The following is a 14,258-nucleotide window of genomic DNA, read 5'->3' as shown; positions in this document are numbered from 1 at the left end:
TTTGACTGGTGAAGAATCATGTTACAAAACAGTGGACCATTCATTCCATTTCAACCCTGTGTGGGAACCAAAAATTTGGTGACCAAAATGTTTATGATGTCATTTCTTCAAACCAATAAAATATGGGATCAGTTAACAATGGTTAGCAATTGCCGTTTTTTAAACTTACATTGCCTTATAGTGTCTTTTTTGTTGTTTTTTCCACATGTATCTCATATGTGGCAAGTGTTAATATACTTCAAATTTCTTAGACCTTTATCTTTCCCTGTCATTTCATAAAATGATTTTATTAGATTGGATTTGGGACATCTTTTGACTTCCTCTCTCAATGATGCTTTAATTAAGATTGTTTCTAGAAGAAACTCTGGTTACATGGAACGCTGCCTTTTAACTTCAGCTTCAAATTAGCCATTACTGACAAGTGTAGAGATTTAACACACAAAAATCTCAAAGGTATCTATATTATCACCTTCAGGTATTTGCCACAGAGAGTAAAACGTAAATTCATTATTCCAGATCACTTTAAGGCAAAGCTTATAACACTTTAAAACATATATGGATCAGGTAGTGGTCCTAGTACAGTAGAGATTCCTAGGCCCCTGCAAAGATTGTGATCAGTTTAGTGCAGAGGCAGGCACTAGTGGTTCTGAGCCACACTTTGAAACACATTGTTATACTGAGAGGAGATTTAATGATTAGAACCCCAAATTATAGTGTCTCTTTATATTTGGTAGTGAATCTTCCCCTTGATCTCTATGTCAGTCTCACTAAATTCTGGATTAGTGATCTTCAAGTGGGATGCAGTAATCAAGGAACAAAGACAAGATTGGAATGTAGGGAAAGTATTAGAGACCTTAATTTAGTCTTTTAATCTTTCCTTTTTTATTTTTACTTTATGATTATGTCTTATAATGCACAAAATGTGTAAGTAAAACAATAAGCTATGACATTTGTAAATAAATAAATGTATGATGGAGTGCATACTAAAACATTTTTACTAATGATGAGAATAATTTCAAATGTTTGAAAATTGCTGCTAGAGATTATACTAGTCTAGATTATGCTTCTATAATAAACATTATACAAATGCAGATCCTTAACACCACAAAGTGCTACTTCTATGTTACACAATGTCGGCTGTGGGTCTGGGAAACACTCCAAGGCAACTGTCCTCCATGGGGTGACTCAACGGGGAGGGTCTAGTATTCTATAACTGCTCCATCTTAAACATACGGCTTTTAGGGCAGCAGGGAAAGAGAGAAGGGAGAATTGTGTACAAGCTCTTAAAGGCACATTTTACTGTCAAAGTGAAGCCCAAGGCTATACCTAATTATAGGGAAGTGGGAAAATGCAATCCTCCCATGTATGATAAGCAAATCTAATATCTAATACATAATATTTTAAACACAAATCCAGTCTATAATACAATTCATCCAGTTCTAAATACATTATAAATATTTACACGCACATATTCACATACAGACACACGTATATCAGTGCTGATCACAGAACTACATATACATATATATTTACATTATAACAAAAAATTTGTAAGTCCATGTTTTAATTAATGTACTGCATTACAAAGTAGAACCTGTAAGTTAAAGTACTGCTAGCCTACATTTCTATTCAGTTGAAAACCATCCTTTCATATAACTTATCAAATCTTTTAATAGAAAAGATAAAAATATTCCTCTCTAGTATATTAGGCATAGTGTAAAAATAGTTAAAAACCATTCATATGCAGCATTATAATCATATTATATATTTAATTTAGAAGAGAGGAAATATGATTATAAGAAACTTGGCATTTTGGCATTCCTGTTCCACGGAAACAACTAAAGTATTTAAAATTATTGTTTTTTAAATACAGACAATTCTCTGGTTTCTATGCCAAATTCCATCAGTTTGAAGAGACTTGGCTTTTCACAGCCAAGTTTTAAGCATGCAGAAATTATAAGTGGAAACATATTGTGTCCTCTGATCTTGGAGGTGGCAAATTTGCTACAAAACAGGGTGGGAGATTGATCTCATTCTTTGGTTTTCCGCTTTTTGATGAAGAATTTAAATATGCTATATTTTAACCAACAGTTAAAAAAAAAATAGTGCATAGCCTGGTGAAAGAGCAATGCTTCATAAATACATAATAGCTTCATCAACAAATAAGAGTCTGCTTTCTGCAATGAAGCCACAAATATGTTGAAAGTCCCTAGCTTCCTGCAGGATGCACAAAGCTCTCTGTTCGAGTCACTTTTGGACCATTTTCTTTCTTTGTGGTGGCAGTGGTTGTCTAGTTGCGTGGGTGTATATTTGAAATACATCTTACGGATTTTTTAATAATGCATTCTTGGGGAGAACGGGAGACCAATTTTTTTCCTATGCTATAAACACTTAAAGCACTTCTCTGATGACTTACTGATTTTCTTTAGCAATTCAAGATTGATTAGATAGGGAAATAAAGAGGATTTTTGAAGGAAAGTAGGAAAAAAGTACCTGAAACTTTTTGTTGTTATCAAGCTTGTTTATATTCATTTATTATCAATGCTACAAAATCTTTAATAGCAAAGCTAAGATCTCAACTGGAATTATTCATAGTGGGTTAAAGAAGCCAAAGTCATTTATCTTGAAGGCCTTTCATCTAGTGATATTAGATCCATAACATTTACTTGCTCATTCGTTCTCAGTTTCCATTTTATATACTCAGTGATGATGTGTTTCCAACTCTAAGTTATCACCATCTAAGATTAAAAAAAAAAAAAAGGATTCTTCTAGGTCAGACTTTCTAGAGGGCAAGGATCTTGAGTACTTTCATGACCTACTTATACTGATTATATGATTAGATGATGACTTCAGCAAATTTTCCCTGGAGAGTTTCCTTCTGATCTGTGTCTTTCATAACAATTTAGGACTGTATTAGAGCAAACAAGCTGGCCTATTTTATTCTTTTTTATTTCAGGAGCAAGTTTCACATTCTCCCATAAAATCATTTTGAGGATATCTCTCTATCCATAAGTGAGCAGTTTTCTAAGGTTATCTTGCCGTATATCTAAGATGAATTTTTAAATAAATCAATGTGTTCTTTTTAATCACCTTAAGTTTATCATAAAATTATTATCTGTTTTCTCATTTAATGAACATGAAATTCACCTATTTGTTTCTACACTAGATTATAATTTAAGCATAATGGAGAAGGGTTACTTCTAAAAAAAATCTAAGATTTCATAGGTAAAAATCAAAGGTTTAGTTTAAATTATTTATCCTATCCCCAAATTCTTAAATTTTATATTCTGTGATTTTTAAAACAGTTAAGGATAATTCCTTTACCATCCTTAGGGAACTTTCTTGATTGTAGATCTCCTTTACTTGTAGAAAGTTTACTCCTCATTAATGATCTAAATTGCTCAAGTTAAAATACACCATTATTGGGCTTCCCTGGTGGTGCAGTGGTTGAGAGTCTGCCTGCTGATGCAGGGGACACAGGTTCGTGCCCCGGTCCAGGAAGATCCCACATGCCACGGTGCGGCTGGGCCTGTGAGCCATGACCGCTGAGCCTGCGCGTCTGGAGCCTGTGCTCCGCAATGGGAGAGGCCACAACAGTGAGAGGCCCACGTACCGCAAAAAAATAAATAAATAAAAAATACACCATTATTTTGTACCATTTGCCCAAACACTAAGTAATAAATATTAGAATGCTTAATCTGCATATTAGATCACACCTCTTTTCTCATCACCAAGCAAAATAGTTATAATTTCTTATTTTTCCAATGTTTAGATGGTTAACAAAATGCTTTTTTTTTTTTTTGCCATTTTCAGTTTTTCTGATTTCTTCTTAATTTGTGATCCTCAGCCCTATGTGCATACGGGGATAAAAGAGATTACTTCACAGTTCTCAGCACCACTACTCCAATACTATAAGTTATGCATGTTAGCCTCCTCTAAACAGTCTTTAACTCTCTAGTTTTTAAATACCAGCCTTTAGCTGCCACTACACCTCAGGGAAAATCTAGTAAAAGAAAGAGGAAACATTTGGCCGACCCACTTAAAGAGCTTGCTTAACTTCATAGAGAAAATATATAATAAAATTGATCCTTGAGATTTTATATCAAGGCTACGCTCTCACAAAAATCTTATATTCAACGGGTAAATGCATGGATTCATAAACAACAGGAAATGTGAGCTCAGGGTCCAGAAGTTCCTTAATTCTTCTGAATCAAGAATATGTGTATTCATATATATGGAATTTAAGAAAAAAAAATGTCATGAAGAACCTACGGGTAAGATAGGAATAAAGACACAAACCTACTAGAGAACGGACTTGAGTATATGGGGAAGGGAAAGGTTAAGCTGGGACAAAGTGAGAGAGTGGCATGGACATATATACACTACCAAACGTAAAATAGATAGCTAGTGGGAAGCAGCCGCATAGCACTGGGAGATCAGCTTGGTGCTCTGTGACCGCCTGGAGGGGTGGGATAGGGAGGGTGGGAAGGAGGGAGAGGCAAGAGGGAAGAGATATGGGAACATATGTATATGTATAACTGATTCACTTTGTTATAAAGCAGAAACTAACACACCATTGTAAAGCAATTATACCCCAATAAAGATGTTAAAAAAATAAAGAATATGTGTATTGCTTTTGTAGTCATTAGCAAGGGTTTCCTTCCTACGATGCTTCATGAGAAGGGTCATCACAGCTGATGGAATTCACCCCTTCTCATTCCTGGCCCACTGCTAGAACCAATTCAGTACAAGCATACTGAGCATTTACTCTGTGTCAAGCATTGTATACACATTGTCTTACGTAAAGCTCACATCAGCCCTGTACAATACATCATAGTAATCTTAAGTTCATACACAAGGAAATAAAAGTTTAGAGGCATTGCTGTACCCAAGGTAACACAGCCAGTACAGAGCAGAATCAGAATGCAAACTCTAGGACCATTTGACTGCAAAGTCAGTATCTTTACTCTTCATGCTCTAAGGCCTGCGCTTTATGAATACTTCCTGTGTTCTCTCATTTCTTTCCCCCACTCAACCAAGTGACAATTGCAGGGAATTTATTATTTAGCATCTGTATTTGCTAAATTTCAATATGTTTTAAACTGAAGACAAAATGACAGTACAAAAATGAACTAAACGATTTTTTTAAATCCCCCCAAACTATAAATTTATTCAAATTTAAATGACAAATGTCAAGTAGTAAAATAAAGCCCCTGAAATGCAATTGTGATGAACTATCATCTTTTTACTAAAACAAAACATAATGAGTCACATAGAATAATTATCGATTGTAGGGTACATTGCATCTCCTGTCCTCAGGTCTACTGTACCTAGAAAGTGTATAACATGCTCAGATGAAACTATTCTGCTTAAACTAAGTATCATCACTCAAATATATTTCAGAGTTAATAATCTGAAGCCAGTACTGTCACAGACAGACATCTAATATTTTCAACATTGTGTCTTGATATTACAAGCTAGACTCAAAGCAACACTAAAGAATTATGATGTTTTAGAAACCATCCACATCTTTAAATCCTAACTGCCTTAATAACTGGGGCTTATTGCAAAGCTGTCCTGTTAGTTCCCAAGGAACCACTGTCATAAATTTAAAATCGAAATAATTATCTCTCAAGAGAGGAGATGGAGAATAAGCATATACCTCCAAAGGGCAATATTATTCTTTAAAAATTTTTATGACTTTAAAAAATAATTTCATTTCACTTGATGAATTTCACTAATTGACTAGTAAACAAAGTGTGAAAGTAAGTTCAAATAATTTTATAATGTTGCACAGTAAGTGAAATTACAAAATATTTTTCTTGGCTGCTAACTTTTTCTTTGTTTAGGAGTACAATCCAGCTCCCAGTTAAAGTATTCTGGCTTTTCTTTGAAATCTACTTATTTGCTTCTTGACTACAATCATGTGCTTTCAATTTCTTTTGCATTTTACCACTTACTTTTTACAGCGTTCTTTTATGGCTGAACGACTGACTGGCAAAATAGAAACTGAACCACAGTATGTAATTAAGTTCTTTGCACAATGGTAGTTAGTCATCGACACAATTAAACCAATGGCTTCAGAATCCAGTACTGAAGGAATGAACAGCATAGCCAAAGAGCACTCATGCCAAAAAGGTTTTCCTAAGTCATGGGATTGAAGAGATCTGCCTGCTTTTCTGGTTTCATGACAAAAATTCCAAATAAACTCTCCTTCCAAAGCTGAAAAGAATTCATGTCAGAGTACATGAATTGTTTCTCCTATATTCATGTTTTTTACAGTTTTTTCACTGTTTTTGAGACTTCAGAATATTGGTGGCAAGATATAACAAGTTAGAGATGTTTTGCTCAAACCCTGGAAAAAAATGTCCTAAAACATAAAATGTACGTTTTTAACACAGATTAATTTAATAATATTTTGCTATTTTAATATAATCCATAATGTAATAATAAGTGCAATAAAATATTAAATGGAATAGTTACATATACTTTAATATGTTTCAGTTCTTTAAATCATACGTAATCATTTTAGTTTTAGTTTAAAATGACTTATTTGCTCTAGAGTTGTTTTAACATGATGCAAAATTCAATTTCAAGTTGATGGTCAGATATGTGTCTAGATTTAAAATATATAATTGAGAGACATTCGGTTGCTGGAAATGTACTGAAAGAAACAAGGAAACTGTGAATAGATATGCTTTGGTTTTGAAACTTTTTTCAATAATAAAAATATTTCTAATTATCCCTTGCCCTCCAATCACATTATTGACTTAAATCATATTAATAGGTTCTAGTTGAAGCAACTATGAATTCAGGCTAAATTATAAAATGCAGACGCATACATTTAAACAGGTGTCATAAAGTTGTGATAACATTCAGTATTTCAATGACTGCAATTGTTGCTGATACTGATACAGTGTCTAAAGATTTTTATGTAAAGAAGACTGAGTATAATATGGTCTTATTGATGTAAGTTACCTGGAAAATTTCTCCTTTGATATTTTTGCTGTAAAGTTTTGTTGTGATAACTAGTACACATAGACTTGACCACAATCAGATATATAAAAACATAAGCATCTAGAGAATTCAAAAGATACACTGCAATTAGCATTTCTGATACTATTTTTGACTAGGCAATTGTTTTTCCTTTGGTAGAGTATCATAAGTATTTTCTGGTTGATAGTAATTGAGCATGGTCACTTGACTTACTCCTATAACCACGAAAAGTATTTTATAAAATTTGAATTTAGGATAAGGGGGAGGATACCCATTAAGCTGCTGGAAGAATAATGGAGGAAATGAGGAAACATAACTGCTGTTTGGTTTGGGAAAACTTTGTTTAAAAAAGAAAAATTGCTTATGATAACACTGTGCCCGACTCTCACTGGATTGCAACATCCTTAGCTTTTTCCTTAGTACATTAAAAACATATTTCTTTTTCCTTTTTGAATCTTATTATTCTTTCATAGTACTTTACTTAGTGTTTCACTATAGCTATTTTCTCCAAGGAAGTTATCTGTTAATGCATTAGTGAATACCAGTAGATTAGTAAATTGCCTCTTTAGGGAAAGCAAGGAAGGCATTGTGTCTTATACCACAGAGAACTCTCAAAAACGTGAGAATTTTCAAGCCCTGAAAATTCTTGTTGGACAATGTTTTGAGACAGATTTTTATTTTGCACACACAAGGGGGGCAGCCACTTAACCTAAAGCAAGGGAAAGGCAACATCTTGCTTCAAGGTTATTACTTACACCGTCATCTGATTTGATTTAAATAAGGTTGAGGTAATATGGGTCACTAAAGAATAGAAGATATAATTAACTATCCCATGATCAAGTTAGAGAGTGATATTAGTGGGTTGTAAGAGAGAACTGGGATTAAAAAATAAAATTTGTAAGGGCTTCCCTGGTGGCGCAGTGGTTGAGCGTCCGCCTGCCGATGCAGGGGACATGGGTTCGTGCCCCGGTCCGGGAAGATCCCACATGCAGCGGAGCGGCTGGGCCCGTGAGCCATGGCCGCTGAGCCTGCGCATCCGGAGCCTGTGCTCCGCAACTGGAGAGGCCACAACAGTGAGAGGCTCGCGTACCGCAAAAATAAATAAATAAATAAATAAAAATTTTTAAAAAATAAAATAAAAAAAATAAAATTTGTGTTAGATAAAACATTGGCAGTGAAACTTATTGGTTTTGTTGCTATTTTTTTTTTTTTCAAAATAGTAGTTGAAGAATGGGATGGGATGATTGCAAGTGGTAATCATGAAAAGGGATCAGTGGGAAAAGAGAGAGAAAATAAAACTGAAAATGTATTTGAAGAAATTATGGCTGAAAACTTCCCAAACCTAAAGAAGGAAACAAATATCAAGGTACAGGAAGCACAGAGGGTCCCAAACAAGATGAACCCAAACAGACCCATACTAAGACATTTCATAACATGGCAAAAGCTAAAGAAAAAGAGAATTCTAAAGGCAGAAAGAGAAAAGCAAAGAGTCATTTACTAGGAAACCCTCATAAGGCTATCAGCTTATTTCTCTGCAGAAACTGCAGGCCAGAAGGGAGTGGCATGATATATTTAATGTCCTGAAAGGGAAAAACCTTCAACATAGGATACTCTACCCAGCAAGATTATGATCTAGAATAGAAGGAGAAATAAAGAATTTCTCAGACAAGCAAAAACAAATAGAATTCAGAAATGCTAAGTCTACCCTAAAGAAATGTTGAAAAGTCTTTTTTTAAGTAGAAAAGAAGTAAGAATGTATAGGAAAGGGAAAATTCCAATAGGAAAGGCAAATATATGGTAAGGACTGAAGATCACTTAAGCCAGGATGTAGATTTAAAAACAATTTTAAAAATTGTAAAAGTGATTATAACTACAATAAACAATGAAAGGATACAGATAAGCATGAAGATGTAAAATAGAACATAAAAATCACAACATGAGGGCAAGTATAAAAATGTAGATCTTTCAGAATGTATTTGAACTTAAATGACTATCAGTTTGAAGGAAGTAGATGTAGTTATGGGTTAACATACTTGAACTCCATAGTAACCACAAATCAAAAACATACAATAGATTCACAAAAACTAGAAACAAAGGAACTCAAACATACTACAAATGAAAATCTCCAAACCTCAACAGGAAAAACAAAAAAAGAAGAAATGAATAAAGAACTACAAAATCAACTGGAATACAAGGATTAAAATGGCAATAAGTACATAACTATCAATAATTACTTTAAATATCAATAGACTAAATGATCTGATCAAAAGACACAGAATGGAAGATTGAATTAAAAAAAACAAGAACCTGCAATATGCTGCCTACAAGAGACTAACTTCAGGGCAAAAGAGGGGGACAGAAAAAGATATTTCATGCAAATGGACATGACAAGAAAGTGGGGGTAGCAATACTTATATCAGATAAAATAGATTTTAAAATAAAGGCCATAAAGAAAGACAATAAAGAGCACTATAGAATAATAAAGGGATCTATACAAGAAGAGGATATTACACAAGTTAACATATATGCACCCAGTATAGGAACATCTAAGTATATACAGCAAATACTAACAGATATAAAAGGAGAAATTGACAATAATACAATAATAGGAAACTTTAACACCCCACTGACGTCAGTGGACAGATCATGCAGACAGAATATCACTTAGCCAACAGAGGTCCCAAATTGCAAAATAGACCAACTGGATTTAATCAATAACAGGACACTACATTCAATGAAACAAAACAAAATAAAGCACCTAGAATATACATTATTTTAAAACATGCATGAAACATTCTCTAGGATAGACCACATAGTAGGTCAAAAAACAAGTCTCAACAATGTTGAGGCTAGAAATTATGTCAAGTATCTTTTCTGGCAACAACAGTATAACTAGAAATCAACTAAAGAAAGAAAAATGGGAAAAGAACAAATACATGGAGATTAAACAAAATGTTACTAAAAAACCAATGGGTAAATGCTGACATCAAAGAAGAAATCAGAAAATACCTTGAGACAAAAATAGAAACACAGCTTTACAAAATCTATGGGATGCAGCAAATGCTGTTCTAAGAGTGAAGTTCAGAGCAATACAGGCCTTCCTCAAGAAATAAGAAAAACCTCAAAAAAACAACCTAACCTACTACCTAAAAGAATTAGATAAAGAAGAACAAACAAAGCCCAAAGTCAGCAGAAAGAAGAAAATAATAAAGATCAGAGAGGAAATAAAATAGAGATTTTTTTAAAAATAGAAAAAAGTAATAAAACTAAGAGTTGGGTTTTTGAAAAGATAAAATCAACAAACCTCTAGCCAGGTTCACCAAGAAGAGAAGAGAGAGGACTCAAATAAACAAAATAATAAATAAAAGAGGAGAAATACCAACCGATACCACAGAAATACCAAAATATGTAAGAGAATACTATGAACGGTTATATGCCATCAAACTGAACAATCTAGAAGAAATGGATGAGTTTCTAGAAACATTCAGCCTGGCAAGACTGAGTCAAGAAGAAACAGATAATTTGAACAGGCCAATCACTAGAAGTGAAATAGAATCTGCAATTTAAAAATTCCCTGCAAACGAAAGTCCAGGACCAGACAGCTTCACTGGAGAATTCTATCAAACATATAAAGAAGAACTTATACCTATCCTTCTCAAACTATTCTGAAAAATTTAAGAGAATGGAAAACTACCAAATTAATTCTAAGAGGACATCATCACCCCAATATCAAAACCAGACAAAGACACTAAAAACAAGAAATTACAGGCCAATATCGTTGATGAACATAGATGCGAAAATCCTCAACAAAGTATTAGCAAACTGATTCCAAAGTATTAGCAAACTGATTCCAACAATACATAACCATGACCAATCTGGATTTATTCCAGAGACACAAGAATGGTTCAACATACACAAATCAATCAATGTGATACACCACATTAACAAAAAGAAAGACAAAATCCACATGATCATCTCAGTAGACACAGAAAAAACATTTGACAAAATTCAACATCCATTCATGATAAAAACTCTCACCAAAGTGGGTATAGTGGGAACATTTCTGAACATAATAAACACCATTTACACCAAACCCACAGCCAACATAATACTCAAAGGTGAAAAGCCGAAAGTCTTCCCACTAAATTCAGGAACAAGGCCTGGATGCCCACTCTCACCACTTCTCTTCAACATAGTATTGGAAGTCCTATCCACAGCAACCAGACAAGAAAAAATGTATCCAAAGTGGAAGTGAAGAGGTAAAATTGTCACTATTTGTGGATGACATGATACTCTATATAGGGAACCCTAAAGTCTCCACATAAAAACTATTACAACTAATAAATGAATTCAGCAAAGGTAGTAGGATACAAAATTAATATACAGAAATCTGTTGCATTTCTTTACACTAATTATGAAATATCAGAAAGTAAAAAAAATCCTGTTCAAAATTGCATGAAAAAATAATCTAGGAATAAACTTAACCAAGAAGGTAAAAACCTATATGCTGAAAACTGAAATACTGATAAAGGAAATTGAAGATGACTCAAAGATGTGGAAAAATATACTGTACTCTTGGACTGGAAGAATTAATATTGTTAAAATGGTCATATTACCCAAAGCAATCTACAGATTTAATGCAAACTCTGTCAAAATACCCATGATATTTTTCATAGAACAAATAATCCTAAAATTTACATGAAACAACAAAAGACCCAAAATTATCAAAACAATCATGAGAAAAGAGAACAAGTATGTAGAAATAACCCTTCCAGACTCCAGACTATACTACAAAGTTACAATAATCAAAACAGTTTGGTATTGGTAAAAAACAGATATATAGGTCAATGGAACAGGATAGAGAGCCCAGAAATAAACCTACACACCAATTAATCTATGACAAAGGAGCAAGAATATACAATGGATAAAAGACTGTCTCTTCAATAAATGGTGTTGGGAAAGCTGGACACCTACACTTAATTAAATGAAATTAGAACATTTCCTTATACCATATACAAAAATAAACTCAAAATGGTTTAAAGACCTAAATGTAAGGCATGACACCATAAAATTCCTACAAGAGAACATAAGCAAAACATTTTTTGACATAAATTGTAGCAATATATTCTTATATTTGTCTCTCAAGGGAAACGAAAGAAAAGCAAAAGTAAATAAATGAGGCCTAATTAAAACCTTTTGCATAGCAAAGGAAAAAAAACCTTTTGCATAGCAAAGGAAACCATCAACATGGTTGATCAAAATGAAAACACAACCTACATAATGGAAGAAAGTATTTTCAAACAATGAGACCAAAATATACAAACAGTTTATACCAATCAATATGAAAGAAAACAAACAACCCAATCAAAAACTGGGCAGAAGACCTAAACAGACTTTTTTTCCAAAGAAGACATACAGATGGCCAACAAGCACATGAAAAGATGATCAATATCAGTAATTATTAGAGAAATGCAAATGAAAACCAAAATGAGGTGCCACCTCACACCTGTCAGAATGGCTATCATCAAAAAGTCCACAAATAGTAATCCTAGAGAGGGTGTGGAGAAAAGGGAACCTTTCTACACTGTTGGTAGGAATGTAAATTGATGCAGCCACTATGGAAAACAGTATGGAGGGTCCTTAAAAAACTAGAAATAGAGCTAACACATGATATGGCAATTCCATTCCTAGGTATACATCTAGAAAAAACAAAAACTCTAGTTCAAAAAGATACATACACCCCAATGTTCAATAGCAGCCCTAGTTACAACAGCCAAGAAATGGAAGCAACCCAAGTTCCCATCAACAGATGATTGGCTTAAGAAGATGTGGTATATAAATATAATGGAATATTACTTAGCCATAAAAAGGAATGAAATATTGCCATTTGCAGCAACATGGATGGACCTAGAGAATATTTTGCTTAGTAAAATAGGTAAGACAGAGAAAGACAAATACAAATACTATATGATACTATATGATATCACTTATATGTGGGATGTAAAGTATTACAAATAAATCTACATACAAAGCAAAAACACAATCACAGGCATAGACACAGACATAGAAAACAACCTATGGTTACCAAAGGGGAAAGGGGGAGGGGGGAGGGACAAATTAGGCGTATGAGATTAACAGATACAAACTACCATACATAAAATAGATAAGGAACAACGATTTACTATATAGCACAGGGAATTATACCCAATATCTTGTAATAGTCTATAATGGAATATAATCTTCAAAAAAACCCAAAAAACAAATTATTATACTGTACATCTAAAACACAATATTGTAAATCAACTATACTTCAATTAAAAAAGAAATAAAATTATGTTAAGAAATAGAGGAAAGCACTGAAATGGACATTTACAGATCAAAAGGAGAAAAAAACCTGACAGATTTTTAATAATCAAAATATTACCCCTAGAGAGTACCTGAAATGCTGTCTTCTGTTAGTCTTGTATTAAAATCAATAATTCTACATTTTATATTATACAAGGGCCATATTAAATAATAAAAGAGCCTGGACTTAAAATCAAAATATGCAGGTTCGAATTTTAGTTTCTTCTGCTGACAGTGTATCAAAATATGCTTACCTTTTGGGGACTTCAGAAAGGATACACTAAAAGATATTTTAAAATCTTTTCAGTTCTGAATTACTGTGAGTTTTTGGATTCTAATCATGTTTAAATTTATAAATATATATACCATTTAGTAATGAAATATTCAATAATAAAACATTAAAAATTCTCGATGTGTTTTTAACTACTTATAATTCTACCTTAGTTTTCCTGAAATTCTCTTTGCTGAATACAAAGCTAATTCTTTTTATTATTATTATTATTGTGGTAAGAACAGTTACCATGAGACCTACCCATTTAACAAATTTTTTAATGTATAATAGAGTATTGTTAACTATAAGCATGGTGTTGTACAGCAGATCTCTAGAACTTATTCATCTTGCATAACTTTTCCTTGTTGAACAACAACTCTCCATTCCCTGGAAATCACTATTCTACTCTATGCTTGTATGATTTTGACTATTTTAGATACTTCTTATACGTGGTGTCATGCAATATTTGTTCTTCTGTGACTAGATTATTTTACTTAACATAATGTCCTTCTGTTTCATCCATGTTGTCACATATGGCAGGATCTCCTTTTTTTTAAAGGCTGAATAATATTCAATTGTGTGTACAGAGCACATTTTCTTTATCCATTCATCAATCTTCCATATGTTTTTTTCCATATCTTGGCTA

The sequence above is a fragment of the Pseudorca crassidens genome, chromosome 5 (genome assembly GCF_039906515.1).
Source record: "Pseudorca crassidens isolate mPseCra1 chromosome 5, mPseCra1.hap1, whole genome shotgun sequence".
NCBI lineage: Eukaryota > Metazoa > Chordata > Mammalia > Artiodactyla > Delphinidae > Pseudorca > Pseudorca crassidens.
This window is presented reverse-complemented; position numbering follows the sequence as displayed.